At 50.9% G+C, this 20,553-nt stretch overlaps 2 protein-coding genes across 6 annotated transcripts in view; both read right to left on the minus strand.

The window, feature by feature from the left end:
• Positions 1–20,553, minus strand: part of SMARCA4 (SWI/SNF related BAF chromatin remodeling complex subunit ATPase 4) — a 533,682-nt gene that overhangs the window by 89,937 nt on the left and 423,192 nt on the right. The gene's annotated exons all lie outside the window — the stretch shown is intronic.
• LOC146833047 (uncharacterized) overlaps positions 1–20,553 on the minus strand; it is a 140,153-nt gene that overhangs the window by 19,932 nt on the left and 99,668 nt on the right. The window lies entirely within an intron of this gene.

The raw sequence follows: 20,553 nt of genomic DNA on the forward strand, positions 1-20,553 counted from the left end.
CATCCTGGGTGAGGTGATAAATCTCCTCCCCCAGGATGAGCAAAGGGAAGCTTCAAAGGCCTGCCGCCTCTAGGAGTTTCCCCAGGCCACTGCAACCCCCCCACTCTGGCGGGAAGCTTGGCCAGAAACCCCATACAAGGACAGGGGATGTGCCAGCCTGCCCACCCCACCCCTCAGGTGGGGGAGGCGAGGTGAAGCACATCTCCGGGCTCTCGCCATCTTGAAGATGGGAGGCCCTACCCTATCAGGATTAGGCTACTGCCCCCCTCCCACAGGAGAGAGGCAGGATAGGGGGTGTACCCACCCCAGGACAAGGACCCATTGGTCCCTGGCCTTCACCTACCTGTAACGTCCCTAAATCTAGTATTTAGGGGCACCCTGAACCTTCCTTCCCCAGATCCCAGATTTGAAACTACAAGAAGAGCAAGAAGAACAAAGACCTGCCCTGCCGCTGCTAAAAAGAGGAAGACACGAACTGCTTTGGCCCCAGCCCTACCGGCCTGTCGACCCTCGAACCTGCTCCTGCTCCAGCGCGGCATCTCTTGTGGCCAGAAACCTCAGAAACCCCGGAGGACCTGGCTACCTTTGAACTCTGATTCCCTGGGACTCCCATGAGTAGAGGCTCTACTCAGAACCTACCTTTCACCCCTGGCAGCAGCCCGGAATCGCGATCCCAGCCCACTCTGCACCCGCCAAGCCTGGCCGGTGCCGGAGTGAACTAAAACCACGAGGATGACCCCACGGCGACTGTGACCCCGAGTCCGGCACCCAAGGACCCCCCTCGACAATCCTGGAGAAGCCTGCAGCCTCAGAACAGAGTGCCACCCCAACCGCGATCAACAGAGGGTAAGATTTCCCGACACCAAAAGACACCCCTGCACCCGGCGCCCCACGGCTCTCTGTGCCCAATCCCGGGGTACCTACCTATCCTCCAACTTCCCAACTTACCTCTCGAAGTGGTGGTGGCACCTGAAGAGTCCTCGTCCCCGAGCCTGCAGTCTTTTTCCAAACCGGAGATTTCCCATAGAAATCAATTGAGCGCCCGACGGCTCAAAAGCACCCTGCACCCAGCCGCCCGAGTGGCCCTGGCAGTGAAAACTCTACTCTAACCTACTTCCCCACTTGCCCTAAGTGACCAGGAGCCCAGCTCCCAAAGCCGCGTGGCTTGCCAGACAGCAGCCACCAACCAAGGCCCCCCTATCCCTCATAGGATAACATTGGGCCTAACTCTCTCTGCACCCGGCCGTCCTGAAACCGCTGAGGGTGAACTAACTGTACCTACCGGACACTGGGGGACCCCTGAGTCTATGCCCAGAACTTCAACTCTGCCAGTCGAGTACTTACCCTTAAACCGCTAACTTCATTTTCCTCATAGGGTAACATTGACTGGCTTTTTTCTTGGAAATTCTTTTAAGTGAGAACTTTTCAAAACTCAAAATATTCACCAAAAATCAGCCGAGTACAAAAAACGAATTTACTCACTTGCTCTTAGGTGAGCTCCCAGTGCTGGATCTTGGTGCCCAGCACTGACTCTAAAAAAAAGTACCCACAACTATACTTACCTGTAACTCATTTTTCTTCCATAGGAAACCATTGACTGCTTTTCTGTGAAATTTCTTCTAAGTGTTGATTTCTGCAATTTCTAAATATTCATCAAGAATCGTATAACATCTGAAAACGTAATTACTTACCTGTTTTGGATAAATGTCCCAGTACGAGTCTAGACACCTAGTGCTGGATTACAAAAGTAACGATAACCTACTGTACCTGTAACCTACATTTCCTTCCATAGGGAATCATTGATTGTTTGCTCTGAAATATTTTCTAAGTGCTCACTTTTGAAATAGCTAAATATTAGTTAAAAATCATTACAGTACCAAAGTCGACTTTCAACAGCTGATTCTGAGAACTGACCCAGGACTGGATCTAGGATCCAAGCCTGGAATTACAAAAGTAATCTACAAAGTAATCTGTTGAATATAAATTGAATTTATCATTGAGCTCAATGTATTGTGTTTAGAAATAGAGTTGCCTACTGCAACTATTTGTAACTGTTTACTAAAAAGTCTATTGCATATACAAAAGTATTTTTATGAAAAATCTCCTGTCGAGAAAGTATATTTTAATTCCAAGTGTTGGTTCTAAAATAAAACAAGCATATATTTTTTTTATACAAACTATTGGCCTAGAGTTCAGTTATTGAGTGTGTGGAACTATTAGCTGACTGAGTGTGTACAACAAATGCTTTACACGTCCTCTGATACTGCCTTACTGCTCGACCAGGCTACCACTTTGGAGAGTAAGGTTATATCTAACTTTAACCTCTGTTAAACCCTTGGGGTCTGTGGACTCTGTACACCCTGTACCTATTAAGGAACAGTATATACAGAGCCACTTTCTCACAGTTGCCTATTGCAACAACCTGTAACTATTGCATTTCAAGTCAATTGCTTCTTGCAAAGTATTTAACTAAAGCATCTCATTCTGAGAAAGTATATTTTGATACCTATTGTTGGTTCTAAAATAAAACAACCATATATTTTTTATACAAACCATTGGCCTAGAATTCAGTTCTTGAGTGTGTGAGACCATTTGCCGACTGTGTGTGTACAACAAATGCTTTACACTGTCCTCTGATACTGCCTTACTGCTCGACCAAGCTACCACTTTAGAGAATAAGGTTATATCTAACTTTAGCCTCTGCCAAAGCTCTGGGGGCTGTGGACTCACACTGTACCCATTTGGGAACAGTATATACAGAGTCACTTTCCTACATTGGTGGATCAGTGGTGGGATACAAACTTGCATTTGTTGAACTACTTGGTTACCATCTGATCACACGACAGAACTCTTAAAATTGCCTTTAGAATTCTGATTGGTCTTTTCCAAAATACAAAAAAAAGTCTGGTCAGGGCCTTGCTTAAGTCCAATTAGAATTTTGTAAAAATAAAAGTCACTATAGTCAGGGTAGAGGATTAGAACTGTCAGGTTAGAATGACTCAAATAAACCCAGCTATTAGTGAAAATAATACCATGCAGGACCTGGTGGAGGAGCTCGACCTCACACCTTACTTACACTTGTCTTTCAAGTAATTGAGGTCCCTGTGCAAACTTAAAAAATTACCAATGGGCCTGCATCAACCAAACTAGGGCTCCAGGAACTCTTGGCCGAGTATGGTAAGGACTACCCATCTGAACATGGTGATGGCCAGTCAGATGAGGAAAGGGGAGAGGAGGAGGATAACAATCCCCCTACACTACTCCGTAGGAAGGAAAAGGCCCCCATACCCTTGAATCCAAGAATCAGCATCTGGGAACCTAGAGATCACACAGGTGAACCAGGTACCAGAGAGTTCACTGGGGGACCCACCAGTAAAGAGGACAGCTTTTTAGGAAAGCTGGCCAAAAGGTTGGATCTAGAGTTCAGGCTCCTGGCTCTGGAAAAAAGAAAGGAGAGAGATGAGTTTAGCAGCCATCAATGGTGGCAGCAATAGTAAAAACAAGGATAGGGATGAAACTTCTGACCTTAAAATCCCCAATGGGATTGTCCCTAAATTTGAGGAAGGTGATGACATCACCAAATGGTTCACAGCCTTTGAGAGGGCTTGTGAAAAAAGAAGAGTAAAGAAACCTCTCTGGGGGGCACTCCTGTGGGAACTGTTCTCTGGTAACTGCAGAGACAGGCTTCTGACCCTCTCTGGGGCAGATGAAGGGTCCTATGACCTCATGAGGAAGACTCTGAGGGATTTGGATTCACTACTGAGGAGTATAGAATTAGATTCAGGGGGGCTAACAAAACCCAGACCCAGTCCTGGATTGACTTTGTGGACTTCTCAGTAAAGACACTGGATGGTTGGTTAGCTGGACATGGTGTGCATGATTTTATTGGATTGTACAATTTGTTCATGAAGGAACATATATTGAGTAATTGCACAAATGAAAAGTTGCATCAGCATTTGGTAGACCTAGGTCTAATTTCTCCCCAAGAATTGGGAAGGAAGGCAGACCACTGGGTCAAGACTAGGGTGACAAGGACAGCCACTGGTGGTGACCAGAAGAAGGTGGTCACTAAACCTCCCCAGGGAAAAGGTGGTGAGAATCCCCAGGATTAAAAGTCTGAGTCTTCCAAAGGGCCCCAAAAACCTGTTCAAGGGGGTGGGTCCCAAACTACTCCCTATGTGCCTCAACCCTATAGGTGGAAGAACTTTGGTCCCTTAAAGGCCTGGTGTAATATCTTGCCCCCACAACAAAGCCCCTAAGGCACCCAGTACAGTTACTCCTGGGGCAGCAAGTCTACAGATGGGATCAGAACTGTGCGCTGAGCACATCTGGGGACACACTGAGGCAAGTCTAGTCTCACTGGGGGAAGTGGAGTTTGCCACTGTAGCTGTGTGGCCACCCAACTTAAAGAAATATTTGCAGTACCCCTGGGTGGATGGGACTAGGGTAGAAGCTCTGAGGGATTCAGGTGCCAGTGTCACTATGGTGAAAGACACACTGGTTTCCCCTGAGCAATATTTGATTGGGAAAACGTACCCAGTCACCAATGCGGACAGTGTCACCACTAGTCATCCCATGGTGACATTAGGGTGGGGGGGGGGGGGGGGGGTTACTGGCCTGAAACAGGTAGTGGTCTCTCCAAAGTTACCAGCTGCAGGTCTGCTAGGAAATGATCTGGAAACCTCAGCCTGGGCTGAGGTTGAGCTAAAGGCCCATGCAGCCATGCTGGGCATCCCTGAATTGGTGTGTATGCAAACCAGAGCACAGAGCAAGAGGAAGGGTGAAAAAGTAGATCCGGAGCCTGAAATAATGGCGTAACAAAGAGAAAATGTAAGAAGACTGGGGAACCAGCTTCTGAACAGCAGACCACTCATGACCCCTCTCCACAGGGAGAGGACTTTGATACCCCTGAGGGAACTGAGCCCATGGAGCTTCACCCTTACCAGGTTGAACTCTTGGGCCCAGGGAGACCCTCTAGGGAAGAGCTGTGCCAGGGTCAGCAAGACTGTCCCACTTTTGAAAGCCAGAGGCAGCAAGCTGTTTCAGAAGCAAAGGGAGATGTCAGTGGTACCCACAGAGCTTATTGGGAAGAGGGATTACTGTATGCTGGGGCAAGAGACCCCACTCCTGGAACCACCAGGGGGGTGGTAGTGCCACAGAAGAAAAGGGAGTTCCTCCTAACTTTGGCTCATGACATCCCCCTAACTGGACATCTGGGGCAAACCAAAACTTGGGAAATATTAGTTAGTCACTTTTACTGGCCCCAGATGCACCAAAAGGTGAAGGAGTTTGTCAGCTCCTGTGTTACCTGTCAAGCCAGTGGCAAGACAAGAGGCCAACATAAGGCCCCCCTAATCCCACTATCAGTGGTGGGGGTGCCCTTTGAAAGGGTAGGTGTGGACATTGTGGGTCCACTTGAACCTCCCACAGCCTCAGGGAACAAATTCATTCTAGTAGTAGTAGATCATGCTACTAGGTACCCTGAAGCAATTCCACTTAGGACTACTACAGCTCCTGCAGTAGCCAAGGCCCTCCTGGGTGTCTTCACCAGGGTAGGGTTTCCTAAGGAGGTGGTTTCAGACATAGGTTCCAACTTCATGTTTGCTTACCTGACACACATGTGGGAGGAGTGCAGTGCAAGTTTACTATACCCTACCATCCACAAACCAATGGCCTTTGTAGGAAGGTGGATATCAGACTATGGTTACCCCCAACTTTTTGCCTAGTGTCTAGCTGGTTTTTCAACTTAGTTGGCCTGAGATCCTGCCATTCAGGGTCTCAGGCTGTCTGCTCTCTCTTTAAAATGGACTCCATGTACCCTAGGTACATTCCCAATTGGTAAGGATCACCTTATTGGACCCTGTACAGTGTACCCTAGGTACCCAGGGCATAGGTGTACCCTAGGCCTCCCAGGGGTTGCAGCATGTATTATGCCACCCCAGGTCTGGCCTTCCAATCAGACACAACTGGCTGATCACTCAGCTGGGGCAAGGTCGTGTAATCACCCCTTGCTTAGATATAGTATGCCTATATCTACCCTTATATATAGACACATGTGTACCTATCAGTCACTCCAATGGCAGGCCTTAACAATCCTGGAGGCAGAGTGCTTGGTAACATGTGAGATGGTGCTCTAGCATGAGCTGAGCCTGTCTGCAGCTTTCGGAACCATGTCCTTATAGCTGTTCTATGATATAGCCTACCATATACTCTTAAAGTGCCTTATAATCTTAAACGGTTATGGTAACTATGGTTGGGCTGTATCAAAACATGTCGTGTAAGGTGTCTAACACTGTGGAATAATACCCCCATACCATTTCTGGTGATGAGGATATTATTCCCCCCTTCTAGAGGGAGAGACATGTTAAAACCCTACTTTGCTGTTTAACTCTAACCAAAGCCTCAGCATCACAAAATGGATGCTGCTGCCACAGACACAAGTCTGACCTCCTGCTGCTGGGAGTGATCCTGGCAAGGGAGGCTTGGACAATAGGTTTCCTGCTTGGGGAGGTGCTAGCACCTCCCCAGACAGACTTTAGTGTATTGGGGCAGGGAGGGCTGAAAGGAATGAGACATGCCTGGGGCACACAAGGTGCTCCATGCATAGTCCAGTTCAAACCGGTGCTGGGGCACTCCAGCCCCAGTCCTGGCGCGAAACTGGACAAAGGGAAGGGGGTGTAACCACCCCCCTCCCAGGTCCCACCCATAAGGCGTGACCTAGCAGGTATCCCAGCCCCCCAGATTAGTATAAGAGTGGGAGTTGGGCCTCAAGACTTTAGATTATCCTGAACCTGCAACTTGAACAGAAACTCTGGACCTTCGACATTCGACGAAAGAAGAAGACTGAAGAATCTCCCTTGTGGCCAAGGAGTGGCTACCCTGTGCAAACAGGCACCATCAAGAGACTACCCTTTGCTTTGCTCCAGTTCTACGAGGGACCGACTGCAGAGCCCGACCAGAGCCTTGACTTCCAGACTTCTCCGACCCTGATCCACATCCACAGCCGTGCTGAGATCCGTGGAGGCGACGAGAGACGTGGGACCGGCTACCTGGGAAAAGTGGCTAGTATCTTCAAGCGCAGCTTCTGAGGCACCCTCGAAGTTGTGCACCGGGGATTGAGAAGCCCCAACCCCAAGCACCATCTGCACCGAAGATCAGCCCCCCACACTCCACGAGTCCTGCGTGGGGCCCTTCTGCATTTTCCTGCTTGCCGCGTCTGTCCGGTTGCTTGCCCGCTGGCTAGTGGCCTTTGAGACGAAGCACCCTGAAATCTTCAGCGCTGGTTTGGCTCCTCCAAACTGGCTCCCGCTTCTCTGCAAAGAAGAAGCACCCCAGACCTTCCTGGTCTGCACCAGAAGCAAGTCCTCCGTTCTTCGTGGGTTCCGCTTGCCAAGGTTTGGGGAGTCCTAGTCCAACTTCGACGCCGCCGACAGCAAGAGCCTTCGTGGGACAGCTCGCCTCCTGGTCCTGGTCGTCCTCGACGTTCCCTGGTCCTCGTGGCTGCAGCGACAAGCTTCACCTTCACCTGCAAATCTTCACGACATCGTCTGGTTTCTTCCTGGTTCCACATGGTCACTGGCTAGTGACCTTGACTCTGTCCCCTCTGCTTGCAGGTATCCTTTCTTCCTAATCCCAGCCTTGGGATCCACCGGACACTCTTCACTGACTGCCTGTCAGCATCTTTCTTCAGGCATCCATAGGAGTCGACGACGAAACCCGACGCAACTTCACCCCTGTGCACCCGCAGCCTGTGGGCTAGGTAACTTGGGTACTCCGGTGCTCATCAGGATAGTGACTATCCTAGTGTCTAGTTTTCCAGTCTCGACTTCCTAGCTACTCCGGAAGTGTCCTAAATCTATCTAATTCAAAACTGTACTATTTCTATCGATTATACGCATTACGCGTGAGTGTTTCCACTCTGCACCTGAATCCCGTGGGCCTCCCACTTCCTAACCTTTGGTAGTATAGTGTAGCCCCAGCGATTCCCTAGGCCTAGGCCTATCCTATTTCCGTGACAGTGGTCATTATACCACTTACTTAGTATATGGTTTGCGTGGCCCCTAGGGCCTAACTGTATTACTTACCTGTGTGACTTAATGTATGCATAAATAAGACTGTGTTGTACTTACCTCTAATCTCATAAAGAGTGCTGAGGGTTTGTCTAGAATAAATACACTTTATTTTATATATATATCTGTTGTGGTGTCCTTTCATTTGGTATTCAAGGGATTATATTGAATATGCTACTTACCAGTATGCATCTGTTCTTGGCATGTAGGGCTGCTGACATTCATATCTGTGCATAGATCGCCGCCTAGTGTTGGGTCCGGATGTTTGCACGTTGTTGTCCTGGAAGAGTCTTCGAAGTATCCTTGGATAGGTGACTCCTCCCCTGGACTACAGTGCGCATGGGCATCCTCTCCATCCTCAGATTGTTTTTCGCCATTGTGGCAGTGATGGAGTAGATACAGAAAGTGATGACCATGCTTGCAATAATTCTGAGAGCTGCAGCTGCGACAGGCGCCGGGGAGGAGGGAGGGCGATATGAATGTCAGCAGCCCTACATGCCAAGAACAGATGCATACTGGTAAGTAGCATATTCAGTTCGAGGCATGTGGGCTGCTGAATTCATATCTGTGCATAGAATACATAGCAGTGCCCTCTATTGGCGGCGGCTACCCGTGCCAGCTGCAGCGGTCTGAAAAAGTGTTTTGAGAACAGCCTGTCCTACAGCTGCCTGCTGTTTTGACTGCACATCTACGCAATAGTGTTTTGTAAATGTGTGTGTAGTGGACCATGTGGCTGCTCTGCATATATCATGCAGGGGAATGTTTCCTAGGAAGGCCATGGAAGCCCCCAACTTGCGTGTTGAGTGGGCTCGTGGTGGAATAGTTAATGTGCGTTTTGCCTTTTGATAACAGATTTGAATACACTTAACTATCCATCTGGCTATCCCTGCTTTGGAGATGGCGTTACCTTTGTGGTGTGGGGCAAAGGCAACGAACAGTTGTTTTGTCTTCCTGAAGGGTTTAGTCCTGTCGATGTAGTACATGAGGGCCCTCCGTACATCTAGTGTATGTAATGCCCTCTCTGCAACAGTTTGTGGGTTTTGGAAGAAAACGGGCAGTTCAATAGTCTGGTTCATGTGGAACTGCGATATTACCTTGGGCATGAATTTGGGGTTGGTACGTAGTACGACCCTGTTGGCGTGAACCTGAATAAATGGCTCTTGAACGGTTAGTGCCTGGAGTTCACTAACTCTTCTTAGGGAAGTGATCGCTACCAGGAAGGCTACTTTCCAGGTAAGGAATTGAATCTCGCATGAGTGTAGAGGTTCAAAGGGTGGACCCATCAGGCGTGTGAGGACCAAGTTGAGGTTCCACATTGGAGCCGGTGGGTGACTAGGTGGAATGACTCGTTTGAGTCCTTCCAAGAATGCTTTGATGGCAGGCACTCTGAAGAGAGAGAGGTGCTGCCTGGTTTGCAGATAGGCTGATATTGCGGTCAAATGGACCCGTATAGAGGTGTACGCCAGATTGCATCGGTATAGGTGTAAGAGGTAACATATGATGTTGTGGATGGATGCGTCCAGCGGGTTAATGTCATTATTACCGCAATAAATGACGAACCGTTTCCATTTGGCTGCATAGCAAGCTCTTGTAGTGGGTCTCCTGGCCTCCTTGATGATGTCCATACAGTCAGGTGGCAGATTGAGATAGCCAAACTCTAGGACTTCAGGAGCCAGATCGCCAGGTTCAGCTGTTGCGGATCTGGGTGCTGAACCTCTCCATGGTTCTGCGTCAAATGCGCGGGTTTGATCCGCAGCCTTTGATGCGGTACCACGGAAAGTTCGAGGAAGGTGGTGTACCACGGCTGGCGTGCCCACGTGGGAGCAACTAGGACGAGTGTCAGGGAGTGTTGTCGGAGTTTGCGAGCCACCAGCGGTATCAACGGTGCTGGAGGAAAAGCGTACGCAAATTTGCCGGACCAGTTCATCCATATCGCATTGCCCTGCGACTGCGGGTGTGGGAATCTGGCGGCGAAGCTTTGGCATGTTGCGTTTTCGCTTGTCGCGAATAGGTCTATTTCTGGGTGACCCCACTGCTGGAAGTACGGTTGGAGTACCGATGGGTGTAACTCCCACTCGTGCATCTGGTGGCTGTGTCTGCTGAGCAGATCCGCCATCTGGTTGTCCTTGCCGGGGAGGTGTTCCGCCATGAGGAACATGTTCCTCTGAATGGCCCACTTCCACATGCTCTGAGCCAGATGAGACAACTGTGGAGAGTGTGTCCCTCCCTGCTTCTGTATGTAGTACATTGCGGTCATGTTGTCCGTCCGGATCAACACGACCTTGTTGCACAGATGTACTTTGAAAGCCTTCATGGCCAGGAAGATTGCCATCAGTTCCAGAAGGTTGATGTGCATCTTCTTCTGTTGTGTCGTCCATAGTCCCTGCACTGTGTAGTGGAGTACATGAGCTCCCCATCCCTGGAGAGACGCGTCCGCTGTCAGTACTATTTGTGGAACAGGCTCTTGGGACGGTCGGCCCTTGCAAAGGTTTTGTGGATTCCACCAATGCAGAGAGTTGTATGCCCGACCGCTCACCAACACTAGGTCTTTCAACTGTCCTTGAGCCTGATTCCACTGACGTGCTAGGCACTCCTGAAGTGGGCGCATATGTAATCTCGCGTGCGGGACTATGAAGATGCAGGAGGCCATCATGCCTATCAACTGCATAAACACTCGCGCTGGAAGCGAGTGGTTGGGTCTGAACTTGGAGATCAGCGCTTGTATGCCGTTGATCCTCACTAAATTTGGCTGAGCTGTGGCCGCCAGAGTGTCTATAGTCGCACCTAGGTACTGTTGTACGTGTGCGGGCTGGAGATGAGACTTTGGGTAATTTAGTGAGAATCCCAGACTGTGAAGAAGGTGAATGGTACGGGACACGTGGCTTGCACATTGCTGGGCCGATCTCGCTTGAACGAGCCAGTCGTCTAGGTAGGGGTAGACGTGTATGTGCTGTCTCCGTAAATGTGCCGCCACCGTAGCTAGGCACTTTGTGAAAACCCTGGGCGCTGTTGTCACGCCGAAGGGAAGGACTTTGAACTGATAGTGCTGCCCCTGAACAGTGAACCTGAGGTATTTTTTGTGTGAGGGGTGGATGGGTATGTGAAAATACGCATCCTTGAGGTCCAGTGATGCTAGGAAGTCTCCCTGCTGGAGAAGCGGAAGGACTTGCTGTAGAGTGAGCATGTGAAAGTGCTCCGAAAGAATGTACTGGTTCAGGGGTCTCAGGTCTAATATAGGCCTGAGCGACCCGTCCTTTTTTTGGAATTAAGAAGTAGAGGGAGTAAACCCCCGTGCCCCGCTCGTGGACGGGTACGACCTCGATAGCGCCTTTTAGAAGCATACTTTCTACCTCTTGCTGTAAGAGCGTCAAGTGCTCTGAAGACATAGGACGGTTTCTTGGTGGTATTGTGGGTGGAGTGGAAGTTAACTCCAGACAGTAACCGTATTTTATAATATCTTTGACCCACCTGTCCGTGGTGATGGAGTTCCACGTGGACAGGAACCGTTGTAGCCTTCCCCCGACAGGTGTTATGTGGTCGGGAGGAAGGGAGAGGGCGTCACTGCTTGTTCTTGGGGGAGGACCTGGTGTTGCCGTAGCCACGTCCTCTGCCCTTGGTACTGGAGCCACGATAGCCACCTCGGGTGTTCTTATCGTAGGTGGTCTGCGTATTACCCTTGTTATATGTTTGTTGTGACCCCTGTCCTCTGCCTGCTCCCTTGTTTCCGGGGCGACGAAAGGAGCCGCTCCGAAAGGACTGAGTTTGTAGGGCGCCCATGGACTTTGCAGTGTCCGTGTCCTTTTTTATCTTCTCGAGGGTGGCGTCAACCTCAGGCCCGAACAAAAAGTCGGGGTTGACAGGCTGATTAAGGATATTGTTTTGTACCTCAGGCTTGAATCCTGAGATACGTAGCCAGGCGTGACGTCGTAGGATGACGCTAGTGTTGATGGCCCTGGCAGCCGTGTCAGCAGCGTCTAGTGCACATTTGATGGCAGCATTTGTGAGTAGCTGTCCCTCTCTGATAAGGATTTCTGCACCTTCTTTGTAGGGGTCAGGGAGGTGTTGAAGGAGTTGCTCCATTGTGTCATAGTGCGCCCTATCGTAGCGAGCGAGGAGCGCTTGAGTGTTAGCTATGCGCCATATGCTTGCAGCTTGTGCGGCAACTCGCTTGCCGGAGGTCTCCAGCACCTTGGACTCCTTGTCCGGGGGAGGAGCGTCACCCGTTGTCTGCGAGTGTGCCCTCTTGCGGGCATTCGCCACAACGATGGAGTCGAGTGGTAATTGTCCTCTGATGTAAGTAGGATCCCCAGGTGCTGATCTGTATTTCTTATCGATCCTGGGGTTTATCACTCGTGCCCTGGTGGGTTCCCTGAAAATGTCAGTGGCTGGCTTAAGGACCCCCTTCAACATTGGCAGAGTCTTTACATGTCTTTCTGAGGATGCAAAGGTGTCCATTAGAAAGTCATCTTCGATGATATCAGAGTGAAGCTGTACATCATGGTTGTTCGCCGCCCGTTCAATCAGAGCGTTGAACGCCGCAGTATCCTCTGTGGGTGACGTTTTTGCCCCATATAGTTGTGGGTCCTGTGCATCAAGAGGTGCACTGGGGTCTGCAGGGTCGCCCCAAGTTTGGTCAGGGTCCTGCTGGTCATCAGGGTCCGTGTCCACATGGTAGGGGACTTGTTCACCCATGTAGTCCTCCAATGCATCCGTGTCGGAGCGTGTGGGGGAGGCCCGGTGTGGATCCTGGTAGGGTGAATGAAAGGGTTCATACAGGAGAGGTTCTGTGTCCACAGGCAGCTTCCTCTTTAGCGGGATCCTGAAAGGTTCCAATGGCGGTTCCGAAGTTATCCTTCGGTCGTGGAGAATCATCCTGCCAGTGTCGGCGTCGATGACGCGTGACGGTGACGGCTCGACAGGCGTAACCGCAGTTTTGGTGGCCTGTGTCCTGAGTTGAAACGCCTTCGGGATTGTGGATGGAGGCAAGCCGAAGGTAATGCTGGTCGGCACCGACGAAACCGCTGGATCGATCGAACCCGACTGGTCCTGGAGGGCAGCCTTGGTTTTGCAGCCTGGCATTGCGCCAGGCCGTACTCGGGGCGCCTTAGAGGTCGTGGCCCCCGCCAGGGTCGTCGAGGCGGCTGCAGATATCTTCTGCGCCCGTGGTGCATCGAGCCGAGGTGCGGAGATCACCGTCGACGTCTTCGACACGTGAGGTTTCGGTGTCGTCGAGGGGGTGCTGCGAGGCGTAGCAGGCGGGACGGCCCTCGGTGTCGGTGGCGTCGACGCCGGTAACCGAGCAGGTTTTTCGGCGCCGATGGCCTTCTTCCGTTTGTCGACTCCCATGTCGCCCGTCTCGAGTTCGGCACCGAAGTCCCCCTTGGTGCGGTCGGTGCCGACACGGTGCGCCGGCGTCGAAGGTGTTGAAGGCCTCGATCCGACTAGCGCCACTTTCAGTTTCGGTTTCGTAGGAACCTGAGCAGCTTTCGGTTTCGGTTTCGTGGAAGGGAAACCAGCTGGCTTAAGCGGTAATGGCTGCCGCTGAACGTCCGAGGCCGGGCCCGAGGGCGGGGCCGAAGGACTGCGTGATAGGTCTCGGGTAAGGCCCGAAGGCGATCCCTCGACCGGAGCCATAGTCTGTGGCACTGGTGAATTCTCGGTTTGAACAGGTAGGCCTTGTTCATCATCGGAGCTACTCTCTTCGGCCCCTAAGGCCTCCTCGTCGTCTCCTACCTCGGTGTCGTCTTCACCTCTGTGGAAGAGTGACTCGTCGGCCTCGTCCGATCCGGGTTCTTGGTCGGAAACGGGACTGGAGGGTAAGACTTCTACTTCTTCGACGTCGTCCGCGTCGTCGAAGATGTCAGCTGGGGCCGGTGCCGCGTGCTGCGCTTCGAGCCTCGCCGCTCGACGATTCCGCAGAGTCTTCTTTGAACGGAACCGGGCACAGGCCATACATGTCGACTCGTCGTGGTCCGGCGAAAGGCATTTGTTGCACACCGGATGGACGTCGATGTGTGGGTACTTCGCATTACATACCGGACACCTTTTGAATGGCGTCCTCGATTCCATCGTCGAAGTAGTTGATGGACAGGTAAATGCGAACAAAGTCGGTGCTGGAAGTTAGTAAACTAACAGAGAGTATCGAAAACCGATCGATAAACAGTACCGACGCGAACTAAAGGCCTCGACAAAATTTTTTCCTAACTTGAGCTAAGATAGCACATCCGAACCCAATGGCGGAAAAAAACAATCTGAGGATGGAGAGGATGCCCATGCGCACTGTAGTCCAGGGGAGGAGTCACCTATCCAAGGATACTTCGAAGACTCTTCCAGGACAACAACGTGCAAACATCCGGACCCAACACTAGGCGGCGATCTATGCACAGATATGAATTCAGCAGCCCACATGCCTCGAACATGGTATCACAGCTGGCTTCACATGCCATTCAGAGTTTAGCCTAAGACTGCTCTTGTCCATGCTACCACTAGGATAGCTGGTCTATAAGGTTGACTTTACAACCAATCACCATAAGGGTATTTGGACTGATATAAGGTGTACACTAGAACTAGTGACATCATACATCAGGCCAGCTTCTCACATTGGTGGCATGTTGAGAGATTCAACAAGACACTGAAAGGCATGGTCATGGGACTCCTTGAAAAACTCAAAAGGAGATGGGATGTCCTGTTGCCATGCCTGCTTTTCGCTTACAGAGAAGTGCCACAGAGGGGAGTAGGTTTCTCACCCTTTGAACTTCTGTTTGGTCATCCTGTGAGGGGACCACTTTGTCTCGTTAAGGAGGGCTGGGAGAGGCCTCTCCAATAGCCCAAACAAGACATAGTGGACTATGTGCTTGGCCTAAGGTCCAGAATGGCTGAGAACATGGAAAAGGCATCCAAGAATCTTGAAGCCAGCCAGGAGCTTCAGAAGCACTGGTATGACCAAAAAGCTGCACTGGTTGAATTTCAACCTGGGCAACAGGTGTGGGTTTTGGAGCAAGTGGCACCAAGGGCACTCCAAGATAGATAGAGTGGCCCTTACCCTATCCTAGACAAAAAGAGTGAGGTCACCTATTTAGTTGACCTGGGCACTAGCAGGACACCCAAAAGGGTTATCCATGTGAACCGCCTTAAACTCTACAATGACAGGGCTGACATCGCCATGCTGATGGTGACTGATGAGGAATAGGAAGCAGAGAGTGAACCTCTCCCTGACTTCCTCTCCTGCAGCCCACAAGATGGGTCAGTAGATGGTGTAGTCTTTTCAGACACCCTCTGTGCCCAACAGCAGACTGAGTGCAAGCAAGTCTTGCAACAGTATGCTAGCCTCTTTTCCCTGACCCCTGGTCTGACAAACTGGTGTACCCATGATGTGAACACTGGTGACAGTGCACCTGTCAAAAACAAAATCTATCGTCAGTCAGACCAAGTTAAGGAAAGCATCAAAGCTGAAGTCAGCAGGATGCTGGAGTTAGGGGTTATTGAACCCTCTAAGAGCCCCTGGGCTAGCCCAGTGGTTCTGGTCCCCAAACCTCATCAACAGTGTGGAAAGAGAGATGAGGTTCTGTGTGGACTATAGAGGGCTCAACTCTGTCACCAAGACAGATGCTCACCCCCATTCCAAAAGCAGATGAACTGATAGATAAAATTGGGAGCAGCCAAATTCCTTATTACCTTTGACTTAGCTGCAGGTTACTAGCAGATTGGCATGGCCCCAGGAGCAAAAGAGACAACAGCATTCTCCACGCCTGATGGGCATTATCAGTTCACTGTGATGCCTTTTGGGTTAAAGAATGCCCCTGCCACCTTCCAGAGGTTTGTGAACCAAGTCCTGGCTGGGTTGGAGTCCTTTAGTGCAGCTTATCTTGATGATATTGCTGTCTTTAGCTCCACCTGGCAGGATCACCTGATCCACCCTGGGAAGGCTTTAGAGGCTCTGCAAAATGCAGGCCTCTCTATCAAGGCATCCAAATGCCGGATAGGGCAGGGCACTGTGGTATACTTGGCCCACCTTGTAGGAGGAGGCCAGGTACAACCCATACAACCCAAGATCCAGGCCATCCTGGAATTGGTAGCTCCAACAACCCAGACCCAAGTCAGGGCATTCCTTGGCTTGACTGGGCACTACAGGAGGTTTGTGAAAGGATATGGGTCCATTGTGACTCCCCTCACAGAACTTCCCTCCAAGAAGTTGTCCAAGAAGGTTAACTGGACAGTTAGTTGCCAAAAGGCTTTTGACACCCTGAAAGAAGCAATGTGCTCAGCACCAATTCTAAAAGCTCCAGATTATGCCAAGCAGTTCATAGTGCAGACTGATGCCTCTGAGCTAGGGATAGTAGCGGTCCTTTCCCAGAACAATGATGATGGCCAAAACCAACCTGTTGCTTTTATAAGCAGGAGGCTACTCCCCAGAGAGCAGCGTTGGAGTGCCATTGAGAGGGAGGCCTTTGCTGTGGTTTGGTCCCTGAAGAAGTTGAGGCCATACTTGTTTGGTGATCACTTCCTGGTTCAAACTGACCACAGACTCTCAGATGGCTAATGCAGATGAAAGGGGAAATTCTAAAACTACTAAGGTGGTCCATCTCCCTACAGGGAATGGACTTTGAAGTGGAACACAGACCAGGGACTGCCCATGCCAACGCAGATGGACTTTCCAGGTTCTTCCACTTAGACAATGAAGACTCCATAGGGCAAGGTTTGTCTCATCACCTTTCATTTGTGGGGTGGGGGGGGGGGGTGGGGGGGGGGTGAGAAAGTGCCATCTTTCTTGCATGGTGTGCCCCCACTTTTTGCTGAATTGCTGAATGTACTTTGACTGAGTGTGCCCTGGGCTCCTGCCAATCAGGTGCACAGGGCCTATGTTCCTTCCCTAAACACTATGCTGAAACCTAAAACCCAATTTGGCAAACCCTGGCCACATGTCAGCCCCTGGTAAATGGTACACTAGGTACCCAGGGCCTTGTGACCAGGGAAGGCCCCTAAGGGCTACAGCACTTATTGTGCCACCCTTAGAGGCCCTGTACCCTGACACAAACACACTGCCCTTGCAGGCTGAGTGTCTGGGTATAGAACAAAACAGAGTCGACATGGCACACATCCCTATGTGCCATGCCAACAACATACACTGCCCTGGAATACACCAGTCACCCCTCTAGCTGGGTGCCCTATGCCAGTGGTGCGGGTACAGGAGCATGAGCCCTGTGCCCCTACAGTACCCAGGTCCATTCCTGGGCACTGTAAGTGCAGTGCTGCCATTTAAGAGTATATGGTGCAGGGATATCGTCAAACACAAACTCCACAGCACCATGATGGCTCCACTGAAGACTGAGAAGTTTGGTATCACACTTCTCAGCACATTAAACCCACACTGATGCCAGTGCGGGATTTAATGTACAATGCACGACAGAGGGCATCTTAGAGTTGCCCCCTGAAACTAACCCACAACCTGTGTCGTGACTGAGAGGCTGTCTAGGCTGCCACAGAGCAGACAGGTGGCTGGCCCCCTGGGTAGAGAGCCATCCGCTCGCGTGGGCCTGAAACAATGCACATCCTGGGGCGAGGTGCCCAGCCTTCTCCCCCAGGATGGGCAGGGGAAGCTTCAAAGGCATGCCGCCTTTGTGAGCCTCCCTAGACCACTTGCTGTACTCAGCAACTGGTCCCCACCGGTTCTGACCCCCAAACTGGCGGGAAGACTGGCGGGAAAACCCAAGGGAGGAAAGGGGTTGTGCCCAGCCTCTGCCAACCCACCCCTCAGGTTGGGGAGGCAAGGTGAAGCACAACTCCGGGCTCTCGCCAACGTGAGGATGGGGAGCCCTACCCAATCAGGACTAGGCTCCTGACCCCTCCCACTGGAGAGTGGCATGATAGGGGGTGTACCCACCCCAAGGAAGGGACCCATTGGTCCCTGACCTTTCCCTACCTGTAACACCCCTAAATGTAGTATTTAGGGGCACCCTGAACCTTCCTTCCTCAGATTCCGATTCCGAAACAAGAAGAAGAACAAGAAGAAAGAAGACCTGCCGTGCAGCTGCTAACAAGAGGACGACACTAACTGACTTGGCCCCAGCCCTACAGGCCTGTCGACCCTCGAACCTGCTCCTGGATGCAGTTTCCGAGGAAGTATTTTTGGACCCTGCCCGATAGAAAGAACGCCAAAAGGAACCATGGCCTTGTGTAGACTGAAGGGCTCCCATAGATTTAGCCACTTCAGTATCTTTTTTCATCTTCAAGTGAAGAATCTACAACAGGCCCAAAAAGGTGTTCTTTATCAAAAGGTGTGTTCAATATGGAGGCCTGAACCTCAGATTTGAACCCTGATATGGGTAGACAGGCGTTTCTTCTTAAAAGTACACTAGTGTTTACCGCTCTGGCAGATGTGTCAGCAGCATCTAGGGAGCACCTAATTTGGTTGTTTGAAATTAATTGTCCCTGACGTACCAGGTCTTGCGCTTTAGATTTATGTTCTTGGGGTAGAAATTGGATGAGTTGTTCCATTTCATTCCAATGCGCATGGTCATATCTGGCTAGCAACGCTTGTGTATTAGATTTGCGCCAGAAGTTAGCTGTCTGGGAGGCTACCCTTTACCCTGAAGCATCGAGAAGCTTCCACTCCTTATCTGGGGGTGGAGTGTCTCCAGTAGTTTGGGAGTTTGTGTGAGAAAGTGCCATCTTTCTTGCCTGGTATGCCCCCACTTTTTGCTGAATTGCTGAATGTACTTTGAATGAGTGTGCCCTGGACTCCTGCCAATCAGGTGCCCAGGGCCTATGTTCCTTCCCTAAAACAAACCAAACCCAAATTGGCAAACCTTGTCCACATGTCAGCCCCTGGTAAATGGTACTCTAAGTACCCAGGGCTTTGTGACCCAGGAAGGCCTCTAAGAGCTGCAGCACTCATTGTGCCACTCTTAAAGGCCCTGTACCCTTACACACACACACTGCCTTTGCAGGCTGAGTGTTTGGGTGCAAGACCAAAACAAAGTCGACATGGCACACATCTCTGTGTGCCATGCCCATCACATACACTGCCAGGGCATACATCAGTCACCCCTCTAGCTGGGTGCCTTATGCCAATGGTGTGGGCACAGGAGCAAGAGCCCTGTGCCCCTACAGTGCCCAGGTCCATCCCTGAGCCCTGTAAGTGCAGTGCTGCCATTTAAGAGTACATGGTGCTGGGAGCTCGTCAAACACGAGCTCCACAGCACCATAATGGCAACACTAAAGACTGGGACGTTTGGTATCAAACTTCTCAGCACATTAAACCCACACTGATGCCAGTGTGGGATTTAATGTACCCAGCACCCCAGAGGGCATCTTAGAGGTGCCCTCTCGAACCTAACCTACAAATCCACGTCTGCTCTGAGGCTGCCTAGGCTGCCACCCAGCAGACAAGTTGCTGGACCCCTGGGTAGGAGAGCCCCTGCTCTCCTGGTCCTGCAACAATGCACATCCTGGGCGAGGTGCTAAATCTCCTCCCCCAGGATGGGCAGGGGGAAGTTTCAAAGGCATGCCGCCTCTGTGAGTTTCCCCAGGCCCCTGCAACCCCCACTCTGGCAGGAAGCTTTGGCCGGAAACCCCAAATAAGGACAGGGGATGTGCCAGCCTGCCAACCCCACCCCTCAGGTGGGGGAGGCGAGGTGAAGCACATCTCCGGGCTCTCGCCATCTTGAAGATGGGGAGCCCTACCCTATCAGGATTAGGCTACTGCCCCCCTCCCACAGGAGAGAGGCAGGATAGGGGGTGTACCCACCCCAGGACGGGGACCCATTGGTCCCTGCCCTTCACCTACCTGTAACGCCCCTAAATCTAGTATTTAGGGGCACCCTGAACCTTCCTTCCCCAGATTCCAGATTCCGAAATTACAAGAAGAGCAAGAAGAAAAGAAGACCTGCCCTGCAGCTGCGAAGGAGAGGGAGACACCAACTGCTTTGGCCCCAGCCCTACCGGCCTGTCGACCTCGAACCTGCTCCTGCTCCAATCCCATTATAGTAACAATGGGGTAACCCAGTATCCCTCAGAACCTGGGCAATCATATATAAAGTCAACAATTTGTTCTGTCGGGTGTAGATTATTTCTTTAAACCATTAAACCAGTCATTGGATTATTCACATGGAAAACAAATTATCATAAACAACACACATAGAGGGTATTCAAAAGTTTTATAAATTACGTCATTTATACATACCCACATTAATTTGCATGGCTGTCAAAGCGTAAACAGTACACAGTAATTTGTGACAAGGTGAATGTAGTGCTCAGTGCTGTGGTGAAGGTGCGCAATATATACAAAGTGACTTTCGTGGTATTGTCGTTTTTCAAAAGGCCAGGAAAAAACACAGATGTTTGAATAGTTCTGGAGACTGAATGAATAAGTCTTGATACAGAGTCTTTTAACTGGTCCAGGGGATATGTCGACGTTTCAACCCAAGGGGCATTACTGTGTTAGTCAATGCGGGTCTTCATCAGGACAGGGACAAAAGGGACAGCC

This window comes from Triturus cristatus, chromosome 4_2 (assembly GCF_964204655.1).
Source record: "Triturus cristatus chromosome 4_2, aTriCri1.1, whole genome shotgun sequence".
Lineage (NCBI taxonomy): Eukaryota > Metazoa > Chordata > Amphibia > Caudata > Salamandridae > Triturus > Triturus cristatus.